Here is a 14541-nt window from a genome sequence, read left to right as displayed (position 1 = left end):
TTGGTGGTAGTATTCTTTGTCAAAACCTTTTCTCTATATTATATTCATGCCTGATGAATGGAAGAAGAGAGTTTTCCTTGAACACCATAAAACACACCCAGCTAGATGGAGCTCAGGGATCCTAAGTGCCTTCCTAACTCACAGTGCCTGGTAAATTGGAAGTAAAAGCAGAGAGGGAGGAGGAAAGAAATCATTAACATATAGAGCTAGAAGATTGATAGGGAGGGAGAAGTGGGAAATTTTAAATTTAGAATCCAACAGCCTTCTGAGAGGGAAAGATCAAGACCCCAAATCCTCCTTGCCCAGGTTCAAATTGTCTGAAGCCCACCAGCTGTTTGGGTTGGTTCTGGCCAACGTCTGATGAACAAAGCCCCCTACCACTCCTTGAAGCCTTATACCCTCTCTTCTGGGAACAGACCCCATCCCTCTGATCAAGGGTGGAGAAATGACCCATTCTGGGCCAATCATAGTCCTTCAGCACCTAGACTACTGTTATTGGTCCAGGGATGTCACATGATCCTACCAGGCCAATCAGAGTCCTTCCCTGGAACTTTGTTGGCTGGAAGAGTCCTCCATGATCTAAATGGACATCAGCCTGGAGGGGATTGAGATCCAGTTCCCTGAAGAAAACCCCCTTGCTGTCAGAAAGAGCAAAACAACCAGCAGAAGCAAACAGAGGAGATACAGAGTCCCCGGGAAGCCTGGGCCCCGAGTGGAAAGCATTGGGGCCCACACTGTGGCACAAGGTCCACCTAGGTTCTCCAGCGGTGGCAGCTGGGATCTGCTTCCAGCCTCAAGTCCCAACAGCTTGCTTTTTCTCTACCTGTACTTTCTCCAGCTGGCACAACCCAAAACACAGGGAAGCTTGCCTAAACCTAAAAATCTTTTTGCCTAAACCTGTAGGATTGAATGGGGCTTCTGGCATGCACAGAGAGTCCTGGAACAGAACAGGAGGGCGCCCCATTGGTGCACATTTCACAGAGAAGAAAGCTAAAGCTCTAGGAGGAGAGGTGGCTGCCAGCTCCCCACAGCTGAGGTGTATCTCTAGAAAGAGAAAAACTTTTGCGTATCCCAGGGTGTGGCCAAGTCTCACGTGCGCCTAAGTAACTTCGTGTTCAGTTCTCCCACTCAGCTGGGTGCAGACTCAAGGATTGGCATTGGTGACCAAATGCAGTAGATTTTACTATTTGTGTGAACCTGATTATTGAACTAGTCACTTGAAAGTTAAGTTGAAGAAGTGACTCAGCTGCATACACACCTGTGGGCACAAATCCATTTGTTAATTTAGACAATCAACAGATAAACCCGAGGAATTTGCTTGGATTAAGAGCCCAAAGTCTTCTTGAGATGTCATTTTTCAGTGCTTATTTCACTTTGGGTTGCTAGGAGATAAATTGGTTTAAAAAAAAAAAAAAGCAATTTGCATACAGACCAGGAAAGCATTTTAATAATGTCAATATATAGCCAAGTGGACTAAAGTGCTAAAGTGACTATTTTTCACTGGATAATTAAGCCTCCAAATTTAAATGTTATAAAAGAAATAGACTTGTATTCCGTGGAGGTCTATTCCACTTAAGTAGCTAATTATTTCTCAAGAACAACACTGAGTCATGTTAGACATCTTCTTGCTGATCTAATAATATTAAGCTACTCAGAGATGTCTCCTCTCCTATCACATAATCAGGAATGGAAAGTGGGTAGGGTTTTAATTGCAGAATTGCGAGAAATCCATTTTTTAATCACTAGCACAAATCTGACAATCTGTCCGGCAGCCAGGAACTAAATTAAAGAAGTTTTCTTTCCCTGATACGTATGCTATAAATCTCAGTAATTCAAACCGATGGAGAGGAAGAGCCGATCTATTTTGGAAAATATATATATATCTCCACTGTAGGACTCACTTAATACTTTTTAAATTTGCCTTTCAAGTCCCATTAGAACCTTGAGTCCCGCACAAAATGATCGATATGAGAGTTACTCATGATAACTGTCTCAAAATAGGTACACAGACTAGAAGAAACTTGGAAAACGTTTTTGAAATGCTGTTTGTCAATGTCTACAAGGAGATTCTGATCATTCCCTCCATCCCTGTCTACTAGCCTCTTCACCCTGTCGCTTCACCACTTCTCCCAGCCAGAGGAGGGGTCTGTTCCCCCACCCTTGAATCTGGGCAGGCCTTGTGACTTAGCTTTGAGCAATAGATTGGGGTGTAAGTGACATTGGGTGAGCATAGAGCGTGGGCCTTAAGAGACCTCGCAGCTTCTAGATCTATGCTCTTGGAAAGCCGCTGTCATGTAATAAAGCCCCAGCTGGCACCCTGCAGATGAAAGACCGCTTGGAGGGAGAGGCCCAGCAGATGGTCAACACCAACGGCCAGACATGGTAGGCTCCTGTGGACCAAACAGGAACAGGAAAGGCACCAGAAGGACTCGGGCAAGACTAGCAGAACTACCCAGCCGAGCCCAGCCCAAACTGCTGACCCACAGAATTTTCAACAAATAGCTGTTTGAACCCACTAAGTTTGGGGGTCATTTTTAATGCAGCAATAGATAACTGGTACAAAATTTTTTTAAATGAATGTAGAAAATTCAGAAATAAAAGTCCAAAAAAAAAAAAAAAGGAAAGAAAGAAAGAAAGAAAGAAAAACATCCCCATAATCTTACCTCCAACGTTAACTACCATCAATATGTTGGTATTTTTCTTCCAAATGTTTTCTTGTATGTTTGTTTTCTACAAGAATGGAAGCATATTGTTTTATAAATGTTTTTTTATGCATCCAATGTGAATGTTTTTGTGTGTCATAAAATAGTCTTTGTTTAGTGTTCTCTTGGGTGATGGTCAGTCAAGTACAGTCACAAGAGGCGACACAGGAGAGGCTCAGGAAAGCCAAGTTTATTATACTACCAGGTCCTAGAAACAGGAGGCACAGCATGCCATGTGGGGTCACGTGGGGAAGCAGCAGGACGGTCAGGAGGCAAGAGGGGCCAAAGCCAAGGGAGAACTTAGACCATAGCTTTTCTTGGAGCTTCCTTGGGAAAGGGAAGACAGGACAGGACAAGCAGCTTAGATTGGCTGGTTTGAATAATTTTGTCAGGCTCTGGGCTCCAGGGGTGGCCTCCGGTTGTCTGTACCTAGCCCTGGGATAATTAGAGCAGAGGAGTATTGCCTCCTGGGGTCTGCAGAACAGAAAGAGGAGATAAGGCTCTGGACTACTTAGTTTGCATGCGAAGAGTATACTCCAGCTGAGCCATTTGCTACTCTAAGAATTTGCTAAGCCCTGGGAGGGCCAGTCTCTCTCCCCGGCCAGAAAGGTTCTTAAGATGTCAAAACCTATCATAATATAGAAAAGATGAAAAATATATATAAACAATAGAGACTTCAACCTCATTTTAAATAATGGCTTAGTATATAATGTCTTCACACGAGTCTTCTAGAAAAGACTGCCTTAGGCAAGAATTGAAGGGCTGAGACTTTATTTGGGAGGTGCAGGCCCAGGGCCTAGAGAGTAAGGAAAAGAAAGAAAAAATACAAGGAAAAACACAAAGCAATGCTCTGTGATGAGTCACCAAGCCAGCAGTGATTTCAGGACAAGCTCCAGAGACACACAGCAGGTCATTCAACAGACGTGTCCCCTTGGCATCGGGAGCTTCCCCCAGAAGGGATGCAAGGGGGAACCTTATCACCACATAGTTCCCCAAGAGGAGAAGCAAGATGTGGTGTATCCGCCCAATTTCTTGTAGGTCGAGGGTCACCCCCATTGGTAGGTAGCTAACTCTCCCACACTCACAGTGGTGCTGTGTAGTGCTTTGGTGTTCACTCGGGAAGCCCTGCCTCGTGGGACTTCGTCTAAGTTGGGGAATAGAGGGTGCCTGTGTAGGGGGGTTGTGAAGCCCAGAAGACAGATGAGCAGGCTGTCTAGGGACTCTGAAAAGGCACAGACTTTGTGTCCAATGCATGTGTGTCTAGCATAATTTATTTAACCCATGTTTCACTCCCAACATTATACATACTGTCCATTTCCAGTGTACTACTTCACAAGCTGGGTTGTGCCAAACATTCTTGCCAGTCAACCCTTGTTTTCATCTGGGACCATTTCCTTGGTATAAACCCCTAGAAGTGAAACTGGTGGGTCAAAGGTTATGTACAATGTCGAGGATTTTGACCAATATTGTCACCAGATAGCTACCGTTATGTATCCTGTAGTTTTGGGTCCTGTGCATTTATTGTTAAAGATTTATTTTGTGTTCGTGACTGTCGTGAAGAGGATCTTATTCCAATATGTCCTCCACCTCGTTAATGAGTACGATGGTTCATCAAAAAGATTTTTATTTTTGTATTATCATCTTTTGATTTAATTTTGAAATGTTGCTACATTCACGTGGCTCAAACTTTTAAAGTTGTAAAAAGTCTCTCACGGAGATCCTCACCCCCTAGAAAGACATTGTCAGTGTCTCATCCAGACATTTGGAGGCGTTTCATACAGGTGCAAACAAACACGTGGGTATCCTCCTTGTTATGTTGTAACAATGCTCTGTGCCTTGCTTTTATTCATGTCACATGTAACTTGGAGGTTACCCCATGTTAGTGACTAAAGCAAAGTACCCTCCTCCTTTTTGACTAGGTTCTCCATCAGAGTATGGATACCATAATGTATTTAACCAATCCCCTGGTGATTGGCACTGAAAATGTTGCTAATCTTTTGCTATTTCCAAAAAATACAGCAGTAAAAAACTTTGTAAACATAGCATTTCGCCCACATGTGCGTTTATCTGTAGGATCAATTCCAAATATAGGATGGATTGATAGGTCGAAGGGTCTAGACATCTGGAATATTTCTAGATAGGGTAGCTTGCTCTCCATAAAGGCTGTACCAGTCTACATCCCAACAGGAAGAACAAGAGAGTCCCTTGCCCCCATCGCAGGGTGGTTTTAAACTTCTCAGTCTTTGCCAGTCTGATAGGTGAAGAGCAAAGTCTGATTACCAATAAGGCTCAAACTCTTTCCAAATGTTTAAGAGCTGTTTATATTTCCTTTTCTGAGAACTACCCATCTCTGTTCTTTACCTATTTCCATTAGATTGTGTGTTGTATGTTTAAGAATAGCAGGCTTACTGGATTCTCTTTCGAGTTCCAACAGTCAGCCAGTTGACTCTTGGTAAGAAGGTATACTACTGAGGTGCCTGGGTGGCTCAGTTGGTTAGGCATCTGTCTTTGGCTCAGGTCATGATCCCAGCATCCTGGGATCTAGTCCCACATCAGGCTTCCTGCTCAGCGGGGAGCCTGCTTCTCTCTGCCTGTGGCTCCTCCTGTTTATGCTCTCTCTCTCTGACAAATAAAATCTTTTAAAAAATTAAAAAATAAAAATAAAGGATTTTGGCATCTCTTACATATATTCATATGAGAAGTTATTGTCTGGTTTTCTTTCTGATAATGTCTTCGTAAAGGCTGGGTATCACAATCTGTTAGGTGGTTCTTGATGAAGCTTCAGCAACTAGCATCATTTTGCTTTTTCAAATCCACGTAAGTAACCTCTCTTTTCTCACAACTACCACTCTGTCCACAGAACGTTGGCAGAGAATCCACTTACTGGCATCACATGACCTCGGGGAGTTCCCCCATATCTCTCTGTCCCATTCTCCTTTTTTATTTAAAAAGGGGAAGGGTTAATAATAATGCTATCTCGTGGTGGCAGCATTTTGTAAGGATTAAATGAAATCATGTTTGTAAGAGGCTTTAGCCCAATGTCACAGAGTAAGGGCTCCGAATGTACCAGATATGACGCCTTTCTTGATAAACAGCCTCATGTGACAGTTGTCCACGTCCGTAACGTACTTGCTCAGAAAGTGTGTGCTGAACGCTCAAATAAGATGTTTGCATGTCCATGGGAAACAAAGGCCGTGTGTGATGCCAGCTACTATCCGAGCGATATTGTCTGATGAAGAAATGATTCACGCCGTGCTCATCTTTTGAGCAATGTGGTTTACAGGAAGACACTGTGATGAAGACTCTGGCACAGCACAGAGATTCAACAGACAGAAATATTAGCAATCAGGAGGTGCACTGCACAGGCGCTCAAAAAGTTGTCCTAGTGCATAGTTTCACGGTGTCTCTGCAGTTTTGTTCACATTAGTGATTTCAATGCCATTACCCTCCCATCCCCCCACAGCCCAGAGGGAGGCAGTCTCAGCAGTGTGGCCCAGGTCAGGGCTGAAGTCTGAGCATCCTCTCTGTCACTTCTCTGTGTAGACTCTGGCAAGTGAGTGTCTTCTCTTTGTCTGTGTTTTTACATGTAAACCACTAATGATGACGCTAGAAACCGCCTCACTTGGAAGTGTGAGAACTTAGAAATGAGTTACTGCAGGTGAAACATTTGGAATTGTGCCTGCCCCACCCCCACCCCCAGGGCCACACTCGAGGAGAGTGTGGTGTCATTCGCGTCACCTTTATTACTGCACGCCACATTCTCAACAGGAACCAAGTCAGGTGGTGGGTGATGGAAGTCTGAGAAAGTGTATACAGTTGGCTTTCATCAGCGGTCCCAGTCCCCAAATCCCCCACAACCTTGCCATTTAGCTCTACCTGTGGTGACTAGGAGGCAGCAGGACCTGGGAGCGAGAGGCCCCACGCTACACAGAATTATCGAGAAGACCTCTCCTCCAAGAGGCAGTCAGTGGCTGGCAGGGGGCCCTTGCTCTGTGAGCAGACACAGGCTGGGAAACCTCACTGATAGAACCCCTGTGTCATCCAAGGTTCTCCCCCGCCACACTCCCAGTTACTCAAGTCAACAGAACATCAGTATTCTGGTTGCAAAGCAAATCTGAGTCTTAACGTTAAAAGTGTAATTAGAATAGTCATGCGTGTACACGGAGCTGCCACGTTAGTGTGGAAAACTCCTCCAACTCAGAGGATCAATGAGCAGATGTCTTCACCATGGTCTGGTCACTCAGCTCTGGTCAGCTTCCTTTTGTTTAAACTGACCTCTCTGTGCGAGCGCGCACCTCTTGATCTCGGAGTCGTGAGTTCAAGCCCCACCCTGGGTGGAGAGCTTAAACTACAGATAAATAAATAAATAAACAAACGGACCTCCCCGCCATCAGGAGAACCATTAGTGCCCGGGGAGGACGGACCTTTGCCCATCACGGCTCCCAAGCTCTCACTTCTGAGCAGGGCCCCAGGCTCAGCAGTTTTTTCATGAAGTGACCGCAGCAAGCGAGTGTCCTTCACGATAGAGCTCTACATGTTGAATGAGCGTATTGTCTCCCTCTTGTTTGCAAACATGCACACAGTGAGATCTTGATTATTTCAGTGCTTGGAAAAACAAAATTGTCTTCCAGCCTGTTTGAGCGCTGGGTGATTTTTCTGGCTCTTGGAGAAATGCCCAACCTTTTTGGAAGAGCATATCTTGTGCATCCTAAACCCTCCCACGGGGAGGAAACCCGGATCGAGGAGGCAGGCCTGAGAAGCGTGAAGCCGGAGGCAGCAGGTGGAGACCTTTCCCACGAAGACGCATTTGCACGAGGCCCCTCCGCCCACGGCCACTCTCCACCAGTGGGCTCTGCCCCCCACCTGACAGCTCTCCCCTAACTCCATGCTCACAAATGCAACAGGAGTCTTTCTTTGCTTCTGCAAAATGTAGTTACCCAAACGTTAGGTAGGCTTTGATTCCAGAGGAAAGAAATTGTCCCAGCCTTCTGACAAGTTCCCAGACTCTCGAAAAGTTGACGGAGTCTGCAGACCCAGGCTTCTCATTGTAACTCAGCCATTTGCTGTGTGACTTTATGACATAAGATTAACTTCTCTGGCCTTCAGTCTCACGAGGGTAATAAGACCTGCGCTTGCCTCACCAAACTGTCAGGAGACTCAAACACACGGATACATTAGAAAATTCTTAGAAGGTACAAAGCATTGCACAGATGTAAGTTATAACCCTTAATCTATCATGTGAGGTTCGCTCCCATCATGGAACAGATGATGAAACAGAAAATAAAATTTAGAAAATGAGCAGATGTACAAGAGGACAAGTGCTGTAGAATTCCACTCACATGAGGTACCCAGAGTGGGCAAATTCACAGACGGAGGTAGAATAGAGTCACCTGGGGGTGACAGGAGGGGGGAATGGGAAGTTAGTGTTTGATGGGGACAGGGTGTCTGGGAAGATGGAAGGGTTCTAGGGATGGATGGTGGGGACGGTTGCCTAACAATGTGAATGTACTTAATGCCACTGAACTGTACACTTAAAAATGGTTAAAACGGTTCATTTTATGTTATATATGTTTTCCCATAATACAAAAAAAACCCAACAAAAATAAAAGCAGATGATTTAGGAAGATACAGGATTATTTACAACAAGGGCTTTAACAGATCATCAGAAAGAGTTGTGTCCATGTGTTTGGTATGTTTTCTTTCAATGGCCAGACTCTATGAGAAGCCAGACCTCATCAGAAGGTATTTACTCTTTTGCCTTTTGAGTGGCACTATCCGTGTCCACTGATGACCACCCCAGGTATTATGTCCTTACCAAGAGCAGCCTGGTTATTGGACTGGTCCTGTAGCCAGAGCAACCTCTCCTTCCTTGTACAGACATGGACAGACACCGCCAATGTTGGCTCGCTCTCCCCCTTTACCTTGTGTCCAGGGCTGGCTATGTCCTCTGCACCGAAGAGGCTCCCTTCCTTAGATTGGTTGTAATCAAAGCAGGGACTGCACAAACTTCCTACGTTTGGATGACCATATAATTTATCCTCCAAAACGTGATGCTTTCAAGAAAAGGGGACCATAGACCGAAGTAAGGACAGTCCCAGGAAAGCCAGGGCATAGGATCTCACTGTATCTTTTCCACCCCAATGAGGCTGCTCCAACAGATAAAGTCCTGGCCATTTCTTTCCCCTCACTGTCACACTGTCCTCTCTAAGGAGGGGGAGAAAACAGCATCCAGGGAGAGAAGGGAGTCATTCAGATGCAGCTCTTAGATAAACACCCTGGAGCAGAAACAACTCTTGCGAGTGGGAATGTTCTGTGGCCGATGAGGTGGAGTGTGTCTCTTCTCCTGGGAAGGGGAGGAGGAAGATGGGCACATGGGGTGAGGCCAGCAAAAAAGGCAGAAGGATGCCTGCTTGGTGGTTAGAGCACTGCAAACCCATGTGGAACGTTGGGTGACATTCCCAGAGGCATACGGTACCCGTGCATGAGGGGTGTTTGGGGAAATCAGTAAAGATGTGGGCCTTGCACACTGCAACATAAATAAACCTCAGAAACATGGTGACAGGACACCTGACTGGCTCAGATGGTTAAGCGTCTACCTTCAGCTCAGGTCATGATCGCAGGGTTCTGGGATCGAGCCCCAGGTCGGGCTCCCAGCTCAGCAGGGCGTCTGCTTCTCCCTCTCCCTCTGCCTCTCCCCTGCTTGTGTGCTCTCTGTCTCTCTCTCTCTTTCAAATGAATAAAATAAAATCTTAAAAAACAAAACAAAACCCACGGTGCTAAGTGCAAGAAGCCACATACAAAGGCCTCATACTGCGTGATTTCATTTATGTGAAATACCTGGAGGACGGAAATCCATAGAGTGGATTGTAAACACAGTTCAGGGTTTGCCAGGGCATCGGGGAGGGGGATGGGTGTGTGACTGGTTGATGGGTACTGGCTTTTAGTTTGGGGCGATAGAAGTAACTTGGGGCTAGAAAGATGTGATGGTTGACCACCGGATGTACTAAGCGACACAGAGCTGCTCACTTATTAAAATCATTCATTTTATGTTACGTGAATGTCACCTGAATTTTTTTTTTTTTAACTGTGGTCTTCCTGGTGGGTCTGATACAGGCACGTGGCAGCAGAGGAGCACAGGATAGAGGCAGGCCCGGCTCCGGGAGCCAAGAGCCACACACAATCAGATTTCCAGGGGGCAGGAGGCCCCAGCAGCCAGCTGGGTTACCCGGGCGGGAGGGGGTGGTCACCTCCCTCGCTGTGGTCCACAGGAACTTAATTTTCCACTTCCAGTTTCCAGCGTCTGGTAGCCAACTGTCTTCTCAAATGAGTAGAGCTATAGACTGTTTGCTGATACCCATTTCAACCAGAAGAGAGTGAAAGGAAAGGTACAGAAAAAAGAGGTCCCAGCTAAGTGAGGACAAAAAGAAAGCAGAATCAGGAAAATGAATACCAGAGAAAATTGAATTCACGGTGAAAATCATTGAAGGAGGCGACAGGGGTATTTGATATTGATGAAAAGTTTAAGCTAAAGCTTGCATACACTTGACACCATCGCTTCAAAAGCTGTAAGGCATTGAACAGATCAGATGGGGGCGCCTGGGTGGTTCAGACAGTTGAGCACGGGACTCCTGATCTCAGCTCAGGTTTTGATCTCAGGGTCATGAGTGCAAGGCCCATCTTGGGCTCCACGCTGGGTGGATAAATAAATACATAAATACATAAATAGATTGGATGGGGTTGATAAGCCCACATACCCGTGGTTTAACACACCTCTCCCTGAAATTGATCAAATAGACCAAAAATCAAATAACCCCCAAACTCACATTTTTAGAAATTTTAAAGCACAATGCAAACCAAAATATAAAAATCTTTATGTTTTGCTAAATCATTACTTAGAGGGAAAGTCAGAATCTTAAGTGTATACATTGGAAAAAGAAAGATTAAAAATTGATAAACTGACTTAACAAGTTAGCAGCACAATTACAAAGAAATGATAGAGTCAGCAAGAAATGTACAGCATAAAAGAATAGAGAGAATCCACAAAACCAACATTATTTTCCAAGAGACTAGTTTAAATAGACAAATGTGTGGCAAGGTTGAGTGAAGAAGGGATAGAAGGAGAAAAAGAGAAAGAAGGCACAGGCAAACAGCTAGGCATGCAATAGGGAATACAGTTATAGTTGCAATTCAGATTTTAAAAATCAGCAGAATAATTTGATGTAAACTTTACACTACAATTTTTGAAAACTTAAGTAAAAATAAGTAATCTCAAAATATGTGTTGCACTATTGTGAATTTAGAAAAAAACACAAAATCAGAATAGATCTATTAAATAAATTGAATCAGTCAAAAATCTCACACAAAAGGCTGATCTAACATGCTGACAGGTGCGTTCAAATAATAAGTAGATTGTCTTTCACTTACATAAATCATTCCCCCTGCAAAAAAATATGTATATTAGTAAATAGAGGCAAAGTTCCCCAAACTCATCTTATGAAGCTAGCCAGCATCATGTCAATATGAAAATCAGACAAGAACACCTAGAAAAAGAGAAGTATTGGCCAAGCTTCTGCAGTAGCCTCCCAGCTAATCTCACTGCTGCTATTCTTGCCCTGTTAGAGTTCATTCTACTTACAGCCTAGAGTGATCTATTTAAAGTATCAGTCAGATTATGCGAGCACCTACCACTCTGGCTCTGGCCACCACTCTGCCTTGTTCTCTGCCTCACCCCTTTGCTGTTCTTCAAGCACACCAAATACTCCTGCCTCAGGACCTTTGCACTGTCTGTTCTTTCTGCAGAGAACACTCTTCTCCCCACATTCACATGGCTCTCTCCCCACCTTCATTCAGCCTCTGTCCAGAGTGGTTTCCTTGACCCTGATTGTTTTTCTGCACTGTGATAGCATTGCCTAGTGCTGTGGACTATACTGTGTCTCCCTGTCCCCCAAATTCCTTTTGAAGTCTTAACCCCAATGTCATGGTATTTGGAGATGAGGCCTTTGGAAGGTCATTAGGTTTAGATGAGCTTATGAGAGTGAAGCCCTCATGATGGGAGCAGTCCCCTTGTAAGACCCTAGGGAGCTTTGTAAGAAGAGATACCACAGAGCTTGCTCTCTCTCTCCCTCCCTCCCTCTGCCATGTGAGGACACAATGAGAAGACAGCTCTCTGCAATCCAGGAAGAGAACTTTCACCAGAAACCAAATCTGCCTTGATTTGGGACTTCCCAGTCCACAGAATGTTGAGGAAGAAAATGTGCATGGTTGAGGCCCCCCAGTCTGTGGTATTTTGTCTGGCCGCCTGAGCTAAGCTACCTGCTAGAGTAAATACTTCTTTATCATTGTCTTCCCCTTGGGGATGTAAGCTCCGCAAGGCAAAGCCTTTGTCCATCATAATTTCTCCTATTACTTTCCCCAGGTATAAAGAATAGTACCTGGGACGCCTGGGTGGCTCAGTTGGTTAAGCATCTGCCTTCTGCTCAGGTCACTGTCCCATCAGTGACATCCTGCCCGATCCCAAACACCTCCTGAGGCTTTGGACCACCTGCAGATGTGATTCCAGCCTCTCCTCCAGCAGGACACGCGCATTTCCTGCCCCTGCCACGTATGGTTGTTTGCCATGTCCTCGAACCCAACTTTGACGATCCTACTGCCCGTGATAATCTAACAATGACAGTAATAATGAGCATTGGCTGAGGTCACAGTCCAGGTCAGGCCCTGCCCCTCTGCTATTTGTAAGCTCACGACAACGCTGGAGTGTGGGAACAGTGGAGGAAACCAGGTCACGTGGGCTAAGCTCGTGCCCCGGTCACCTGGCGGACGCCCAGCCCGGGGCTCTTTCCACCTTCACCCCTGACCTAGAGGAAGTGGCTCCTTGAGAAAGCCCAGGCTTCGAGGATCTGGCAAAGCCACTTCCCCCCAAACCAACAGAGCCCAGTGTTGAGCATCTGTCACTGAATTGGCCTAATCTTTGTGCCGAGCAAAATGAATCCAGAAAGTGCATTCCTGCCCTTCTGCAGGCCTCTTTTAACCCCGTATTTCACAAGTCAGCAGATTTTATGATTTTTGATTTGGAGGTTTTTAGAGACCCAGCAGATTGATTATAGGAAATCAAATCCTTTCAGAGAGAAGCCCAGCTCTGTTTCATCATTGGCCAGGCTCAGAATTATTTCAGCAATAACTTACTTCACCTGAATTAAATCACACCTTTTCTGTAAGAAAAGAATGACTAAAACTGAGTGGTCTTGAAACTTCCCTACCATTGTTGGAGCCCCTCGTCCAAAATTATATCCTTGGTCCTAATGACAAACCCATTCACAATAAATGTGAAGCTAAAGGTGAACTCGATCAGGTCAGCCATGGTTCCATATATGGGGAACTCCCTGCAGAGTCTTACCTTGCTAAACCAGGACCCTGCTCCCCTTCCTACACACTCTCCCTTTGCTGCTCCCCCAAATCACTCACTAAACCATTGAAAGGTATACTCATCTTGGATAGTTATTCTTAAACAATTGGACAAAGGGGCCCCTGGCTGGCCCGGTCAGAAGACCATGTGACTTTCGATTTCGGGGTCCTGAGTTCAAGCCCCACCTTAGGTGTAGAGATTACTTAAATTAAAAAATAATAATAATAATAAAAGGAAAAAACATTCTTTCATTATAAAATGCAACCACAGTAAGGAACATTTGGTAAATGGAGAAAGAAAAAAAAGAAACACCCATAATCCCAGCAAACTGAAACAACTAATAGTTTATGGTGGACGTGTGGTCCTTGAGGCATGAAGACTAAAGTACCTCTTGGTGTGTCACTGTGGGGAATCACAGGCAGAGCTTCAGGATGTCTGAGGACCACGACACAGGGACGGCCCCTGTGCCTTCCCTCAGAGGGACAGCCTTCTACTGTGTGTGTGCGCGCGCGCACGTGCATGCGTGAGAGCATGTGTGTTCTCCTCTCTGCATTGCCTGTGTTCCTTCTCATCCCTGTTCATTTTCAGTTTTGACCTTGTTTCCGCATTTTCTTCTAGGACAAGTTCTTTAAGAGATGCCTCTTTTGTTACATGTACTCTCAAGTCCCACACACTCAAGAGGACACGGAGAGACAGCAAATGGACAGTGGCCGTCTGCTCGGGGAAGACGGCCCAGCCGCGCACCAAGGTTCCTGCTCCCGGGGCCACGCCCCTCGCCGAAATTGGTAACGTGCCACTGCTTCAAGCTACTTGCTAGACAATGCTGCAATAAAATCTCCTCCACTTTGGAGCCCAATATTTCAGGATGGGGGCCGGTCAGAGGCTCCCAAAGTGTCAACAGGTCCTAGTTGTGATGTTTCATAAGTGATGAAAGATCTGGGGCACCTGGGTGGCTCAGTCAGTTAAGCGTCTGCCTTCCACTGGGGTCATGATCTCGGGGTCCTAAGATGGAGTCCCAGTCGGGCTCTCTGCTCAGCGGGGAGTCTGCTTCTCCCTCTCACTCTCCCTCTGTGCTCTCTGTCTCTCTCCCCATAAATAAATAAAATCTTTAAAAAAAAAGTGATAAAAGATCTGAGCCTCAGTTTCCCCATCTGTAAATCTGGGAGGTCTTTAAGGATCCCTCAGGGGGGCTTTCCCTGCTCCCTGGCCACTGCAGCCCTCCTGTAAGGGTGCTGTGATGGAGAGACCTCTCCCCCCATCCCTGGCTCCGCCCTGTCCTGAACTCCAGGACCAGTGCTGACCTGAAGCAGAAGGGACCTATAAAGTTTCAGCTCCTTGTCTGGGATTTGTCCTGTGATCCAGTCCTGACATCCCTAGCCCAGTTCAGGAAACCAGGCGTGGGTCCAATTTATTTAGGCAGCAAACACAAATGAGCCG

The 14541-nt window shown here is 45.6% G+C and overlaps 1 long non-coding RNA gene across 1 annotated transcript in view; it reads left to right on the top strand.

The window, feature by feature from the left end:
* LOC125282782 (uncharacterized) overlaps nucleotides 1-13928 on the top strand; it is an 88691-nt gene extending 74763 nt beyond the window's left edge. Inside the window, exon 3 of the long non-coding RNA XR_007190057.2 lies at nucleotides 13723-13928. This is a non-coding gene — a long non-coding RNA (uncharacterized LOC125282782). The remainder of the gene's footprint in view (nucleotides 1-13722) is intronic.
* The last annotated feature ends 613 nt before the right edge of the window (nucleotides 13929-14541 follow it).

Source organism: Ursus arctos, unplaced genomic scaffold, assembly GCF_023065955.2.
Source record: "Ursus arctos isolate Adak ecotype North America unplaced genomic scaffold, UrsArc2.0 scaffold_7, whole genome shotgun sequence".
NCBI classification, from domain to species: domain Eukaryota; kingdom Metazoa; phylum Chordata; class Mammalia; order Carnivora; family Ursidae; genus Ursus; species Ursus arctos.
This window is presented reverse-complemented; position numbering and strand designations above follow the sequence as displayed.